Here is a 17,943-nt window from a genome sequence, read left to right on the forward strand (position 1 = left end):
TGATACAAAAATATTCAATAAAATCCTAGTACACTGAATTCAAGAACACATCAAATACATCATCCTATACAATTATAGACGTCTGGAGGTATCGCCATCCCTGACTTCTAGATATATAACATAACAATAGTAGTAAAATTGTAGCATAATAAAATTAAAATAGTAATATATTACAGAATAATATTAATTAAAAAACATATGGTACTGGCCTAGAAATAGACTGGTTCACCAATGGAATTGAATTGAAGACTCAGAATTAAAACCACACACTATGGACACTTAATTTTTGACAAATGAGTGAAAACCATACAATGGAAAAGAGATAGCATCTTAAACAAATGATGCTTGTCTAACTGGATGTCTACATGTAGAAAAATGCAAATAAATTCTTATTTATCACACTGCACAAAACTAAAGTCCCAGTAGATTAAATATAAGCATAAAACAAGACACTCTAAATTGGTTAGAAGAAAATGTGGGGAGGAGCCTTGAACTCATTAGCATAGGAGATAACTTCCTGAACAGAACACCAATAGCTCAGGCTATAAGATCAACAATTAATAAATGGGACTTAAAGAAACTGAAAGGCTTCTGTAAAACATAGGACACTTACATAGAAGTAGCCAATAGACTGGGAAAAGATCTTCACCAACCCTACATCTGACAAAGGACTAATATCCAAAATATATAAAGAACTCAAGAAATTAAACAACACAAAACTAAATAATCCAGTAAAAATTGGGGTATATAAACAGAGAATTCTCAACAGAGGAATATCGAGTGGCTGAGCAACACTTAAAGCAATATTCAATGTTCTTAGTCTTCAGGGAGGTGCAAATCAAAACAACTTTGAGATTCCATCATATACGCATCAGAATGGCTAAGACCAAAAACTCAAGTGACAGCACATACTGGTGAGGATGTGGAGTAAGGGGAACACTCCTCCATTGCTGGTGGATATGCAAACTTGTACAACCACTTTAGAATTTAATCTGGCACTTTCTCAGAAAACTGCGAATAGCTCTACTCAAGACCCAGCTATACCACTCCTGGCATTTACCCAAAAGATGCTCTACCATAGAACAAAAATATTTGCTCAACTTTTTTACAAAAGCAGTTTTCTTAGTAATAGCCAGAATCTGGAAACAACCTAGATGTCCCTCAATTGAAGAATGGATGAGGAAACTGTGGTAAATTTACACAATGGAATACTATTAAGCCATTAAAAAATAAGGAAATCTTGAGCTGTGCAGGCAAATGGATGGAATCAGAAAAGATCATCCTAAGTGAGTTAACCCAGATCCAGAAAGACACACATGGTATTTACTCACTTAGAAGTAGATTTAGCCATTTTGTACAACAATGCACAGACCCAACGAATATAAGTAACAAGGAGGAACCATGTAAGAATGTTTAAATATCACTCTAAGGGGAAACAGATTAGAAAGGCAGTGTTTGAAAAGAGGGAACAAGTTAGGAGAGGGAGCCTAGAGAGAAATAAGGGTGGAGATCGAAGGCATGAGGACAGAAGGTCTGAAGAGAAAATAGAATTTGTGGGTGGGGGCATCCCTGTGACACGCTAGAGAACTAAGTCAGAATAGGCCTCTGGAAGCATATGTGGGGAACTATAGTTGAGACTCCTAGAAGCAGGTGTCATGGAGACTGAAGAGAGCCCCTTCTAACGAGACAAGACTCCCAGTGGAGGGAGGAGAACACAACAAAAACTTTGAAACCAAACTCACGCTGCCTACCAGACATGCAGGGATAAAGATAGAACATATAGAGTAGAGATTGAGGGGATGTCTAACCAATGCCTGGCCCAACCGAGACTCATCCAATGGAAGAGAGTCAACCCCCTGACACCATAAATAATATTCTGCTATGCTTGCAGACAGAAGCCTGTCAGAGTTGTTCTCTGAGAGGCTCCTTCAAGTGGCAGTTTAAAACAGTTGCTGAGACTCACAGCTAAACATTTGGTGAAGTGTAGGGAGTCTAGTGGAAAAGTGTATATGTGTGTGTGTGGGGAGGCGAATAAAAAGCCCTAAATGCAGCAAGAACTCTACAAGAAGAACAGCTGAGCCAACTAACCAAGGCCCAGAGGAACCTGTGGAGTCTGAAACACCAACCAAGGTCCATGCATGGACTGGACCTAGGCCCTCTTATATAGAAGTAGCCAATAGACAGTCTTAGCTGAGGCTTCCTGTGAGTGCTCTAGTTGGGAGATTGGGGGCTGTTTCTGACATGGGCTCTGTTGCCAACTTTTTGGTCAATTCCCCCTGCTGGGACCACTTTGCCAGGCCACAGAAGAAAAAGATGAACCCAGTCCTGATATAAGTTGATGAGCTGGGGTGGGTGGGTGGGTGGGTGGGGGCTTCCAATTTTTAAGGAATAGGGGAGGGAGGGTGGGCCTGGGAGGAGAGGAGGGAGAGGGCTATGACCAAATGTAAGGCTGTAAAGTGAATAAATCAATAAATGATTAAAAGGAATCATGTGCAATTGCAGAAAAGGTACTCTACACACAAAAATGATGCCATAGTTTTAAGGTATTGATTACTTTGAGAAAGGATTGAGAGTGAGGATAACTTTAGTTTTTTGTATATATATCAATATTTTATTGGATATAAAATATTACAAGGTTATTAAGTTCAGAGATACCAATGATTCTTGCCAATACATTTTAAATCTTAAGCAATTTGTGAATATTCATGTTATTAAATTTAACATGTAAAAACTACCAAGAAAATTTATAAACTTAGGTACAAAATATAAATGTAATGATAGAATAGATTGTGAATAATACCATATAATTTGTGCTTCTATTTTATATGATGAAAATTCTCCTGTCTTAACATGGAGTGTGCCTACTAACTTATATTTTGAAGTGATAGTACTCATTGTTTCTACTCCTGTTTCCTTCTTCAAGTCATAAAGAAGATATAACTTTCTTTTACATAAACTGAATTTTTCACCAAATAAAATAAATACAACATTTCAATGAGTAACTTTTCTGCTACAAAAAATCATTCTGTTATATTTATTAGCCCTGATATCTTAGGCTAATAAATATAAGATTTATTACTAAATATTATATTGGGCTGTTATTATTTTAAGTAGGCCCCATATATTTTCACTTTTAAGAATGAGAGGCAGAGAGAGAGAGAGAGAGAGAGAGAGAGAGAGAGAGCGAGAGAGAGAGAGAGAGATATTTATTGAAGCTAACATGGTAACACTGTCAACATTAAATATAGGTGAAGAGGCACATTAATATGTTTTTAATTATTTTATGAGTACTTAAAACATTTAAAAATGAAAATTAGAACTTACTGTACCTTGTGATTTATGGTATGGTCCTCTGTAAACAGTTTTCTAGAAATAGAAGTTTTCCTGTCTCTAGAAAGGGGAGAGGAACAACTAAATCCAATATCTTCTGAGCTTTCTCAGGTTACTTGCAAGTATGTGTATGTCTGTAAGAAAGGGATACAAACATAAAGGGATAGTCACAGGAGGCTATAGTTCCATCAATTACAAGCTTAATCAAATTGCTACACTTCTTTACTTCTTTCTGAAACAAGGATCAAGTCTTCACTGTACTGTTGAGAAATTTAAATACTTGAAGAATGGAGTTCTAAATTGTGATTTACATAGAGTATCCACTTAATTTTAGGTTGGCCAGTAAGTCTGTCTGTGTTGTTATGAAATTGTTTCCTTGTTTTTGTACACTTGAGGAATTATATTCATGTGTTATAATTTATGTTCAGTTTTGGGTGATTTCACTGCATGGAAATTAATCTGTGTTCAGGCTTTAATGACAACTTTGCAGAAGATATCACTGACCTAAGTGTACAAATATGAGCAGTCCTTGCTTCATTCTTACCTTCACATTGCCAAAATATTTTCTCTTTTCTAGGCATTTTATTTTCAGGGAACAACTAGCAGTCTTCAGAGTGCATAGAGGAATAGCATTACTATCCATAATCCCTCAATAATTATTATGACCCTGGCATGCTTTTTTTATTATATAGTACTCCAAGAGTAATTTGATTTTTATGTGAAATTTTCTTCAACGAATTTTCATAGCCATAGTCGTCAAACTAGAAGAAATGTTCAATCAATTGAGTCCCATGTAGAGATGGCTCTAGAGTATAGGTTTTGTGACATGATTTCTGCATTTGTGTATACATGTAGTATAACTATTAAAGAATTATAATACTGGAGCAGTGTTCTTACTTCTATCTAGCCTGCAGCACTGAGAAGTGTATACAAAAATTTGTGTGTTTGTATATATATATATATATACATATATATATATATATATATGTATATATATATATATTATGTGTAAAATAAATTTAAAAATGAAGTGCACATACATACATGCACTTAAACAAAATGATGAAATGGTTAAGTGATTGTACTGATTCCAGGCTGTCATGTTATTTTGTTTTAGGGTGAACAAATTGTCTAAAACTATTATAGGTGAGAATTTAAAATTAAAATATAATATTATAGGGCCCAATTTTCTGCAGAATTCACCTTAGATATTTATTACACCTCCTTTGTAATAGTTCCCCCAGACCTAATATAGTTCAGGAAACCATCTGTTTCAGAAGTGGTATCTATTTAGTCAATATCAAACATTATGCCATCAAAGACATAACAGAAGATTCTACAGGATGTCCTTTCTCAGAATGTTGGCTGGCTCTTCATCCAATCTGTGCTCTCAAACATGTTTTAACTTCTTCCTTTGCAGCAGTTGATAATTAAGGACTAGCTATACATTTCTAGCTCAATCCATTTATCCACAAATTTCGGGAATTCCTTGTTTTTAATAGCTGAGTAGTATTCCATAGTGTATATGTACCACAGTTTCTTTATCCACTCTTCTACTGAGGGACACTTAGGCTGTTTCCATGTTCTGGCTATTATGAATAAGGCTGCTATGAACATGGTTGAGCAAAGTTTCTTGTTGTGTGCTGGAGCATCTTCTGGGTATATTCCAAGGAGTGGAATAGCTGGGTCTTGAGGAAGCCCTATTCCCATTTTTCTGAGATAGCACCAGATAGATTTCCAAAGTGGCTGTACTAGTTTGCATTCCCACCAGCAATGAAGGAGTGTTCCTCTCTCCCCACATCCCACTGGGACAGAGGGGAGGGCATCCTATTGGGACTCTAAATGAGAGACGCATGCGAGAATAGCAAAATAAAAGGATACAGAGGGTCCTAGAAACCTACAAGTAGAACATTATGATAGGCAGATTTGGGCCCAGGGTTCCCGCTCAAACTAAGGCACCAGCCAAGGACAATACAGGAGGTAAACTTTAAACCCCTACCCAGATCTAGCCAATGGTCAGAATATTCTCCACAGTTGAGTGGAGAGTGTGATATGACTTTCTCACATACTCTGGTGCCTCACATTTGACCATGTCCCCTGGAGGGGGAGACCTGGTGGCACTCAGAGGAAGGACAGCAGGTAGCCAAGAAGAGACTTGATACCCTATGAGAATATATAGGGGGAGGTAATCCCCCTCAGGAACAGTCATAGGGGAGGGGAATAATGAGAAAATGGGGGGGGGGAGGAATGGGAGGATACAAGGGCTGGGATAAACATTGAGATGTAACAAGAATAAATTAATAAAAAAATTAATTAAAAAAAAGACAGGAAAAATGCTAATCAAGTATGCATGGGAAGTTATTAAAATAATTCTTTTATTATTATTTTAGATTGATTTAAAAAACTGTATACTACCTTCGTGTAGTACATGAAAAATAATATATAAGTGAAAGAAGTTGTTATAATACTCTTAAAATCAACTTGAATTTTTAATTCATTTTTTAAAGAATCGCATGTAATATGTTTTCATCATACTCTTTCCTGTCTCCCAACTCTGCTCAGACTCTCTCCTTCCTACCTACACAACTTCATGTTAATTTTATCTCTTTTTATTAATTTATTCAGATTACATCTCAATTTTTATCCCCTTGCTTATCTCCTACTGTTCCTCCCTCCCTCTTTTTCTCACCCTATTCCCATCCCCTAGGTCTGTGACAGAAGGGGACCTTCTCCACCACCATATGGTCACAGCCTATCAAGTCTCATCTTAGTAGCCTTCCTATTCTTTCTCTGAGTGCTACCAGGCCTCCGCACCAAGGGAAAGTGATCAAATACGGGGCACCAGAGTTCATGTCAGAGTCAGTCCCCACTCTCCACACAAGTTTGGATAATGTCCTGTCCCTTGGCTAGATCTGAGTAAGGGTTCAGTATTTCCTACATGTATTGTCCTTGGTTGGTGCAGTAGCATCATGATATTCTTCTTGTAGGTTTCTGGGACCCTCTGGATCCTTCTATTTTCCTATTCTCCCATACTTCTCTCACTTAGAGTCCCAATAGGAGGTCTCCACATCTATCCCAATCTCCTGATAAATAAAGACATTCAGGGGACATCCCTGTTGGGCTAGTGTCCAATTATAAGTGAGTATATACCATGTGAGTCTTTCTGAGTCTGGGTTAACTCACTCAATATGATCATTTCTAGTACCATCCATTTTCCCACAAATTTCATTATAATCATATCTAGTCGCATTCATTTGTCCACAAAGCTCGGGATTTCCTTGTTTTTAATATCTGAATAGTATTCCGTAGTGTAAATGTACCACAGTTTCTTTATCCATTCTTTGACTGAGGGACATTTAGGTTGTTTCCAGGTCCTGGCTATTATGAATAAGGCTGCTATGAACATGGTTGAGCATATGTCCTTGTTGTGTGGTGGAGTATCTTCTGGGTATATTCCAAGGAGTGTTATAGCTGCGCCTTGAGGTAGCCTTATCCACAGTATTCTGAGAAAGCACCAGATTGATTTCCAAAGTGCTTGTACAAGTTTGCACTCCCACCAGCAATGAAGGAGTGTTCCCCTTTTTCCACATCCTCGCCAGCATGTGCTGTCACTTGAGTTTTTGATCTTGGCCATTCTGATGCGTATATGATGGAATCTCAAGGTCATTTTGATTTGCATTTCTCTGATGACTAAGGACACTGAGCATTTCTTTAAGTGTTTCTCAGCCATTCGATATTCTTCTGTTGAGAATTCTCTGTTTAATTCTGAGCCCCAATTCTTGATAGGGTTACACTTGGTTTGGTGGTGTTTAATATCTTAAGCTCTTTATATATTTTGGATATTAGTCCTTTGTCAGATGTAAGGTTGGTGCAGATCTTTTCCCATTCTGTAGGCTATTGCTTTATTCTGTTGACAGTGTCTTCTGCCTTATGGAAGCTTCTTAGCCTCATGAGGTCCCATTTATTATTTGCTGACCTTAAAGCCTGGGCTGTTGGAGTTCTGTTCAACATTGTTTCCTGTGCCAATGAGTCCCAGGCTCTTCCCTACTTTTTCTTCTAAAAGATTTAGTGTCTCTGGTTTTATGTTGAGGTCTTTCATCCACTTGGACTTGAGTTTTGTGCATGGTGATAAATATGGGTCTACTTGCATTTTTCAACATGTAGATGACATCAGAAGATGGAAAGATCTCCCTTGTTCGTGGATCAGAAGAATTAACATAGTAAAAATGACCATCATACCAAAAGCAATATACAGATTCAATGCAATCCCTATCAAAATACCTACACAATTTTTTAAAGACATTGAAAGATTAATTCTCAACTTCATATGGAAAAACAACAACAAAAAACCCAGAATATCTAAAACAATTCTGTACAATAACAGATCCTCCAGAGGAATCTCCAGCCCTGATCTTAAGTTGTACTATAGAGCAACAGTAATTAAAACAGCATGGTACTGGTATAGTGATAGGATGGCTGATGAATGGAATCGAATTGAAGACCCAGGAATAAACCCACACACATATGGACACTTGATTTTTGACAAAGAAGTCAAATCTATTCAATGGAAAATGGATAGCATCTTAAGCAAATGGTATTGGTCAAATTCTATCTCTTTTTTAAAAAAAAAAAGCCACTAAAAATCTTGAATCTGATTTGTATTGACCAGCTGCTCCTGAGCATGGGGCCCGCTCTGTGGTGTGATTTGTGTCCCCAATGATTTATCATTGAAGAAAATAGATTATCCCATCACCACCACCAGCTCTCATTTGTGAATAGTTTAAAATATTTTTAATTTAAATTTGTTTTTTGAGAATTTTGAACATTACCACTGCATTTATATTATTTCCATCTCATACTTCTCCCCATTCTAAATTCTCTGATATCCCCACTCCCCCTTAAATCCATGACCTCTTCTTCTAACATTACTTTTATTACACAGATACACACACACACACACACACACACACACACACACACACACACATACACAGCCTACTGAGTATACTTAATGTTGTTAATATGTACATGTATACAGGGCTGACTTCTTGGAATTAGATAATCTATCAGGTTCTTAGAGAAAACTAGTTATCTCATCCAGTAGCCATTTTTTGAGTGTAGCTCTTCATCTAGTAGTTGGGCCTTGTGTAATTTTTCCTACATACATTTCATATAAACTTGCGTTTTCATTGTGCATGTCTTGTGGAGCCAGCCATATTATTGAAATTTCATGGATGCATCACATCGTCCCCGTCGTGTTTAAAAGATGCTATCTAGCAGCATACATCCTGGGCTTCTTATCCCTATACAGACATATCCTTTTACCTTGCTCTTCCAGGATGCTCCTTGGGTCTTAGATGCAGTGATTGTGTTGTAGAAGAAATAGTGGAACTGGACATATGAATGTCACTTATTCTCTGCACTTTGTTTGGTTTTTGGATATTTGTAATAGTCTCCATCTACAGCAAAAAGAAGATTATATGAGATGATGAGAGCCACATTTATCTGTGGGTATAAGGATAAGTTTTTAGGACACAGAAATCATATTCGTTTAGATAAATGTCCATGGTAGTTTCTCCTCTATGGTATAAGGCTTCACTAGCCACAGCTTGTTGGCTATATTTATAATACCTGGCATACCAAGCATAAAGCCCTTCCTATTTTGTGGGCTATGAGTGCAATCAGACAGCTGTTGATTATTGTCCGGGACGTTAGTGCCAATATTGAATCACTGGGTATATCTTGCCATGCCAGTCATTGTTGTGGCTTATAGACTTTACAGATGGGTAAGACTATTGATTGTTTTTCTCCTTTAGAAGTTTACATAGTAACTTCTGATACTATGAAAACAAGCTCTTGTGGAGGAGGCTTCCATGACAGTTCCAAATTGACTTCCCCCAGCCATGTATCTGAAGCATGTAGTGTCTTCAGCAATAGTGTCAGACCACCCTTCAAATTCTGGAATTCATAAAAGCAATTAAAATAAGTGTATATTGTTTTGGGAATTTCTTGGGGCCACACAATCAATAACTTGAAGGGAAATTTTCTATTCTTGGTCCTGGGGTTTTGTTAGATAATCTATGGCCCACTGGAGAAGTATTATTACCCTATGTGGAATAATTCTATTTAAATTATATTAATGTACATGCATATTTATTTTAAATTAGCTTATAAAATAATAATTTCCCCTGTGGCTTTTAAAAATGATTTATTTATTTACTGTGTATATAGTGTTCTGCCTACATGTATGCCTGCATACCAGAAGAGGGCTTCAGATCTCATTATAGATGGTTATGAGCTAACTACTGGGAACTGAACTCAGGACTTCTTAAAGAGCAGTCAGTGCTCTTAACCTCTGAGCTATCTCTCCAGCCCTCCCCTATAGCTTTTGGTCTTTGCAGAGGTGTTGCTATCTGCTTTGCTTTATATATGACATCATCATGTTTCACCATATGCAACAGCAAATAAACATTTTGTCTTTCTTCAGTATTTTCTTTTTGGTTTCTATGGCCTCTTATTTTGTGTGGTTTGATTCATGGAAGAAGATAAAAATCACTATATTATAATGGCTGGGTGCTAATGATGCCCACGAGTAGGTCAGTTACTGTACAATGGCCTCTAACAATCAAATGGCTCATCCTGGTTTGAAAAATATTCCAAAAATATAATGTGAAATTAATGTTTTCTATGAAATTAAAGCACTCTGTGCCTATTTTTGTACTAGTCTAGGAAGGAAGAAAGAAACTATAGTGGACACAGAGATGAGAGACGCATGTGTCCTGCTGAAACAGAACCCCTGGCTTCAAAAGTTTCTGGGGTCCAATATTACCTCTGGCCTTTTTTATAACTTGGTTGTTCTGTAAAAAATAAAAAACTTCTGTCTCCAGTAATAAATACCATTGTAGTTGAAACTATCTTATGACTCTTAAATTCTCATGAATATAGGTAATATTTGCTTTGTTTGTAAGATATTTTTGTATTTTTATTGACCTAATAATTGTAAATAAAAAACCGTAAGTACCTTGAAGGTTGACCCAATAATCTAGACAAACAAAACCTTAACCAACAGGCAAGATTTGGTAGGATAACATTAAAGGTCTTGGTCAAGTTGAATGAGTCACACTATTGGGAAGCTAAGCAAATCATTGTAGTTCTCAAATTTTCAAAACTTATACTCTGGGCCACATTAATTTCTTTTAGAGTAAGCAGAATGTTGGAATTCTATCCTCACCACTCTGTTGACCTGGAACTGAAATGTTATGTGACAAATTTAGTTTAAACTATTTCCCACAGGAGTGACTCTGAGGAGCAGATGGCTTTGAGAAAGAACTGTTTGTCATCCAGCCAGTGCATTCACCATTGGGCAAAATTGGCTAAGGATGGTTAAACAGAGAGATATATTTTTAAAAAGCACCTTTTGTAACCTGAAGTGATTTTTTTTAAAAAAGAAAAACATTTTATTCATTTTTTTCATTAAAAGTAATAGAGATTCTTACAGTTCATTTTAAGAGACAGAATAAAAATAAGTGCGGCTTACAGGAAGTTTATCTGGTTGAGGGGTTGATATTTTCCTTTGTGCAACATGAACAATGTTATGGCATCAGTGTATCTAATTATTAAACATGTCATATATGTTCTGAGGTGCTGGTATTCATCTGGCAAATTAGAACATATATGACATAGGAATGTTTCTTTTCTTTATGAACATTTTTGTTTTCCAACATCATCATCCTGAGACTTTGACGCTTCTTTGTCAGCTGAGGAAGAAAGTTACACTGTTTTATATAGCAAACACATAGATTAATAAATATGCTCCTGTCTTTGCATCTTGGGAATAAAGGTATTGAAAACTGGCAAGGCACTATTTTTATTTGTCTAGTGTAAGCTCATGAATATTCTTATGTATTTATTTATGTATGAACTGATTAGTTCAGAGAAAAATGTGCCAATATAAATCCTTCTTTGATCAGAAAAAAGGTTTTATTATTGTGAGTATAATTAATTTCTAGGCAAAAGCATATGTATAATTTAGATCAGCTGTCTAGGGAGGAAATACTTTGTGTCTCTGGTATTTAATGTGTCTACTAAACCACATGATCATTGCCAGTAATGTTTCAAAACTACAATGTCAAAATAAAACATCACTAGAGATTAAGTATTCATAATGTACTTTCTTCTATTTTTCTGCAAAAGAAACAATTGTTTTTCAAAACATTTATCAGGAGATATGCCAAATTAATCTAAGAATAATAGGGTTCAAGTATGATAGTATAATCCGGGGACTGTGTGGAGGAATAACGTAGGATTATTCACTTCACTGTCACGAATGCTCTTTCCAATACATCTCACCGTGCAATTCTATTCACAAGATGCTGTGGAGAGACTTTAAAGAACCACACAAATGTCAGCATGCTATTGCCCAAGCAATTCGTTTAGCCTTTTTGTCTCAGTTTCCCAGTTTGTGACATGCAAATTAAAATAACCTGCCTTTCAGTGGTTTGTAGATCGTTATGTTTGTGCAGCTTTTACCACAATAATGGTGCACTGAGAGTGCTAAGTCAAAGGAAGGCTGGTGACTATGATGGGAAAATGGCCACTGTGATTGTGGAAGAATAGTCTCATTACTCTTGGGTGGAAATGAGAACGATAGCTTAAGCACTTTACGTCACTTCATTGCTTTTCGAAAAGCCACTTAGTCTTAATGGCCATCTGATGCCATGCTGCTGTTTCACTTAAGATTTTCTGTCAGTCTTAAAAATCCAAGTGTACTGAGCCCTTGGTCAGAGAACTGTGGGATTTATATGAATTTTCAGATAATGGTCTTTGTAGGATATCAGACAAAGCATGGGAAGAAAGGAACTGTGCTCTATAAATTTCCCCAGAGTTCGTCTTCTTTTCTCTAGAAGCAAAGGAGTGCATATTCCTTCTGTCCTCTGCTCAGGCCCTAGTTTTGTTAAATAGAACCAGAGACTGGAGCAAGAGACACAGAGAAAGAACTCTCATCATGTCACCAGGGCAGAGCTGTCACTGCCAGATGTGTCCAGCAGGGACAAGTCTACAGCACTGGCATGGGACGAGATTACCAGCTGAAGAGCTGGTGTCTTTTTTCTCTTGCTCTCTTTCCATGGTCTTTTCCTACCCACGCTTGTCTTGGTTCTGCCTAATTTTTGGCTCTGTCTCCTTAATTCTTCTAATTGATTAACAACGTCGCTTGCTTGCTTCCAAATAAGCACATTCTATTTTCAAGTAACTTAAAAAATTTCTAAGGATTTTTTTCCCTCAGTATACAATCCTTTTTATAGGTAAGAGTTAGGTTCTTTATTTCTTTTTGTGATAGATTTTTAAAACAAACTTAATATAATTTATACATTTAAGGGTAAGTGACATTTTAGAAAATGTATTGTCTCATACAAGTAACCCTAACTGCAGCCTCCCTTCTCTCCTCTCCTCTCAGTCCCTCCCACCTCCCCCAGATCCAATGCTTCCTCATTTCCTTTTGGAAAGAGCAGGTCCCCCAGGGGCATCAACAGCATAACAAGACATGATAGGATTAGTCATAAACCCTCATATCAAGGCTCGATGAGGCAATTTAAGAAATGCTGCTTTTGAACCATCTTTTTGAGTTTCATAAATCTTTCCCTCCCTCCCTCCTTCCCTCCCTCTCTCCCTCGCTCCCTTCCTCCCTCCCTCCCTCTACCCCCCTCTTTCCCCCTCCTGTGTGTGTGTGTGTATGTGTGTGTGTGTGTGTGTGTGTGTGTGTGTGTGTGCATCCACTTCATATTTAGAACCGCAACCACAATCATGAGCAGGAGACACAGGCAAAGAACTCTCTTGCTGTCTGTCAGAGATGTCCATCTATATAAATTGGCTCTAAGAGTTTTACTATTTAAAAATTGAAGCCAAATTCAATTAAAAAAATCTAAGGGTCTTTAATAGGACTCACTGTTATCTCAGATAGAGTTTCAAATAATGAATATTAAACTGCTTGGTACTGGCTACACTGACCAAATAAGTATAGAATATGTTCAACAACCCAGTTTTTAAAAAGTGACATTTGGTGCTGTAATTCACACGCAGACATACACTCTCATACGCAGGCACACATGTTCTTTGTCTATTGCCACATAAAATCCTGCAGTACTATGGGGGCTTTGCCAGCAAAAAGATCATCAATATATGTAACCCTTTACTTAGGGTCATAACTGTGAGCCCAAATAACTTTCTATATAACCTATTCAGGTGTATAAAGAGGTGTTGTGCTAATGGAAACTGCTTAATGCATATTCAATTTTGTAGTTCTTTTTTCAGAACCATCTTGTAACATCTGTGACTTTTAACAGTGATATTCTACAGCTATGAGGACCAATGATCTATCTTGCAAAGTGTATATGACCATTATAGGTAAAAACATGTCTCTGACTTACAATAAATAAATATCTATATATATATATATATAAAATGAATATATATATATTCAGACACTTACAAAGATGAATCTGTGCTCATTTTGCCATATTCAGAACATATTCTAGGTTAAAGCTGGGTAGATGGACTCATTGGCCTTATTTTTACTTCTTTATGTATCTACAGTCTTCGACATGGAACTTTATCTCTCCCCAAGTTCAAGGTAGGCAGAATTAATTCCCATAGCCCTTGTTTTAGTATATAGGATATGCATGCATGTTAAAATTACATGAGCTTGTTTGCTTTCTTGAACTCATGTAATGTTAACACAGGTGCATGACCCCATGAGCCTAAGAAGAGAAGGTGGCACATCTGTAGGCTCAATTTTCCTAACCAATATATTTTATTATGAACTTATTAACCAAGCATACGTCATTTATAACCCAACTAACCAAAACAATAGGAAAAGAGGATTAAGGAACACAATAACAAAACCATAAGGATATCAGTTCCAAGGAACGATTCTCCTGGAGTAACCAGCAGAATTTCTTCTGCTGGAACCTCAGCAGAAGCCAGATCCCTGAAGCTTACCCTCGAGCGGGTCTCTCTAGGAGTGTTTCAAAGTGGAGTGATGAGCAGCCAAAAAAAAATCTGACACAGCTTCTCTTGCTCATGTGAAAGCTCAGATGTAAGGCACGCAGAGTTACTGTTTCATATGTGTACAATTTTGGGGCTGGTTGTTATGCAGCATCACATAGTGATAGCAGCCAGTTTACCAAAGGTTAAAGATAAAAACTAATGAATATAAAACTATATCTAAAGAGTCATTCTTGAAATCTATTAATTGTGTTCCTGTTTATCTTTCACATCTGATAAGCTTGATGCTTATAACACTATCGGTAGGAATAGATCACTGACTACTACTGTTCTGTCAATTTCAGTGAGAAAAGGAAGTGTGCAAATAATTACAATCTGTGTAATAGGTTTTCACGACATAAAATAATCTAAAATTGTGCTTTTGAGACACCAAAATTATGCTGAATATTAAATAAATACAGGTGCAAGGCGACAGCAAAGTCATGGCTGAGAGGTCCTTGTTTTGTATTTCAAGATATTACAGTTAAACTTTTGTTGCCTGCTGCTGTCAAACTCAGCTCATGTTAATCTTCATTAAAGTTTTTTTTTGTTGTTGTTGTTCTTTTTAAAGGAGGAGTCCATGAGATTCTTTGAGGAAGATGTCAACCCTTAGGTAACAGGGGCAGAGAAGAAAGCCTTCTGTTTACACTCACAGTTTTCTTTTACCAGTAGCAAAAACAGCTTTATATGTATTTACTATTTCAAGCATATAACTCTATTTCAAAATTTATTGACCACTCAGCTTATTCATAAGCTTCTAGTTGTCATGTAAGTAGAGTACCCTTAGAAGATACAACTGCTAAGGATGCTGCTGTGAAACTCACTGAAGGTGGAACTCTGAGTTTGTTCACTGATGTGTTGGTTTACAAGCGCGGGACTCCACCTGGCAGGAGAAGACATTCACCTGAGCATCTATGGTATGGTGATGTAATGGGGGAGGCTACTTTTGTACTTATTCTCTTGGGAGAGTTACCCAGGACTGTTCTGAGTGCTTTCTGCAATACTTTGGGGACAACACTAGATTAAACTGTTGAAATGACTTAACAGTAGCTCAGAGAAGCCTGCTTCCTTATGGGTTTCTGGGTTGTGCACAGCAAACATGCACCAGAGAGTCCTTGCCATGCTTGTTCTGAATAATTAAAGGCAGTTTTCTTTTGATGAATAAAGATATAAATTTTCAGTAAAATGATGTCTCTTTATATACCACAGTCTTTCTCATTTTCTTCTGCACTGACATCTCTAAAATTGGTGAATTTGCTAAGAAGAAATTTAACATTTTTTGGTGTGTATGTTTCATGCATGTGTTGAATATGTGTATTACATGTGTATGTTGCATGTATTTTGTGTGTGTATGAGTTTGTGTTGCAGGTGTGTGGCATGGGTGTGTTGAATGTGTCTGAGTGTGTATTGCGTGTATGTGGTGCATGTGTTTTGTGTGTGTACGCATGAGTATGTGTTGTATGTGTGTGTGTTGGTATATACACACTTGTGTACATGCACATAGAGGCCTAAGAAGAATGTGGGTGTCTTCCTTTACCTCTGCCTTGCCACATCTCAGGCCCTAAGTTGCTATGATAGGTCTATAAGCATATACAACGGGGGTTTAATGTGGATGCTGGAGATTTGGATTTTTTTTTTAACCTACTACAGAATCTTCCAGGGCCTCAAGAAATTTAGCTTTTTCTCTAGTGTTTGCTTCTCTGTCGGAACACCTTAATAGTTGGTGACTGCTTGCTTTTGTCTATGTGAAAATTCTTTTAAATCCAATCTGGACTTTATTTTGGCTGTTGGGATGGCTCTCCTGCTTATTCTAGATTTTATCAGCAATAATATTAACGTCAAAAATTGTAGTAACTATTGGTTATTTATTATGTGTCATAAATGATTCTAGGCATTTTAAATATGGTAGCGTCATATAATCCTTACAACTGTGTCTTCATAAGGTCATGTGATCTGTTGAGAGTTCCTTGTTGCTAATTGTACTGGTTAATTTTGTCAGCTTCACTGGATTGAGTAATGCCTACAAAACTGGTCAAGTGCACTTCTGGGACTATCTGGGAATGTTTCCAGAGAGGACTGGTATATGGATCAACTAACAAAGTGGTAAAGGCCTGCTCTAAATATGAAAAGCACAATATAATAGGTTACGGTTTCTGTTGGATATAAGAAAAATATGGAAAATGATGAATGAGGGCATCATCTGCTGCTGCTGTCATCACATTGGACAGTAGACTCCAGATTCCTTAGCTTAAAAACACTACCTGATGTGAGTGTCTATCTAGGGGACTTTCAGACCTTTAGTCTCTAATTTAAGCTGTGTCATTGCTCCTTTTGGTGTTGAGGCTTTCAGATCCCAGGAAGAAGAAGTTTATAGTTCCTTGGCTCTCCAACCTGCGTATGACAATTATTGGAATACGTAATCTCATATGTCAACTAATCTAACAAATTCTCATTTTAATCTGCATATATTTTCACGACTCTACAGAACACCAACTAGTCTATAGTGTAGGTTTGGGAACCCAGATGTGTCTACAGAATGCTGCACTATCATCATAATAATTCCCTAATCTTTGTCTAGTGATGTCAAGTAGCAGTTTTTAAGATAATGGAGATATTCTACATTTGCATCATTTAAAATAGTAGTCACTTAAAATGTTGCCTTGCTTACTTGAAATGTGACTAATAAAACCTAGAGACTAAATCTCATATTGTATTTATTTTAAATACTTAAATATAAATAGTTATAGGTATCTATAGCATATGCTATTAAATAATAAATACAGCTCTCTGAACTTGTCATTTTATGATACTTGTATATAAAAATTTGAGTGCTACCCTGCATTGATACATACTGTGATAATGTCTAGGACACAAAGATAAGACCAACACTGTTTCCACGCAAATGTATTTTGTTTATTACTCTTAATCATCCAATGTGATCTTTACTAAGTACAGCGTTTAATCCTCCTGCATTAGAATGGTTTGAATGGATTACTTAGTAAGAATTTGGTGAATGAAGGTCATAGGTGGTGGTCATAAAAATGAAGGTGACTCTGGAGGTACTCTGGAGTCTATATGTACCATTCTCACAGCAACTTGGTCAGTACAGAGGATGACAACATTCAAATACTTTAATAGTTCACTAATTAAATACTGGGGGTTCTGACTGAAACTGAAAAAAAAAATAATGCCCTTACATATGTGGAGTATATAAAAAATGAGAGTTTTGTTATGTATCTTTCAAATATATATATATATGAATATATATAGGTACATGTTCACTTTTAGTCACAAAAATATAATAGGGCACTAAAAGTAGTACCCCACACAGTACAATATATTGTGTTAGTTGCTGAGATTATTGCAGTGACCAAAATTATTGTCTTTAAGGGGCTCAAATGTTACCTTGTGGCCAGGATAGTTGTGCTGGAAATAAGTAAATAAATAAATGAATGAATAAATAAATAAATAAAATATATGATGTGTCTTGTGTGGATCCTTTTTGTAGAAGAAAATGAAGTATTTTAAGGAGGGTGAGGAGTACTGAGAAAGTGTTAGAAAAGACGATGCTAC

This window comes from Acomys russatus, chromosome 10 (genome assembly GCF_903995435.1).
Source record: "Acomys russatus chromosome 10, mAcoRus1.1, whole genome shotgun sequence".
NCBI classification, from domain to species: Eukaryota; Metazoa; Chordata; class Mammalia; order Rodentia; family Muridae; genus Acomys; species Acomys russatus.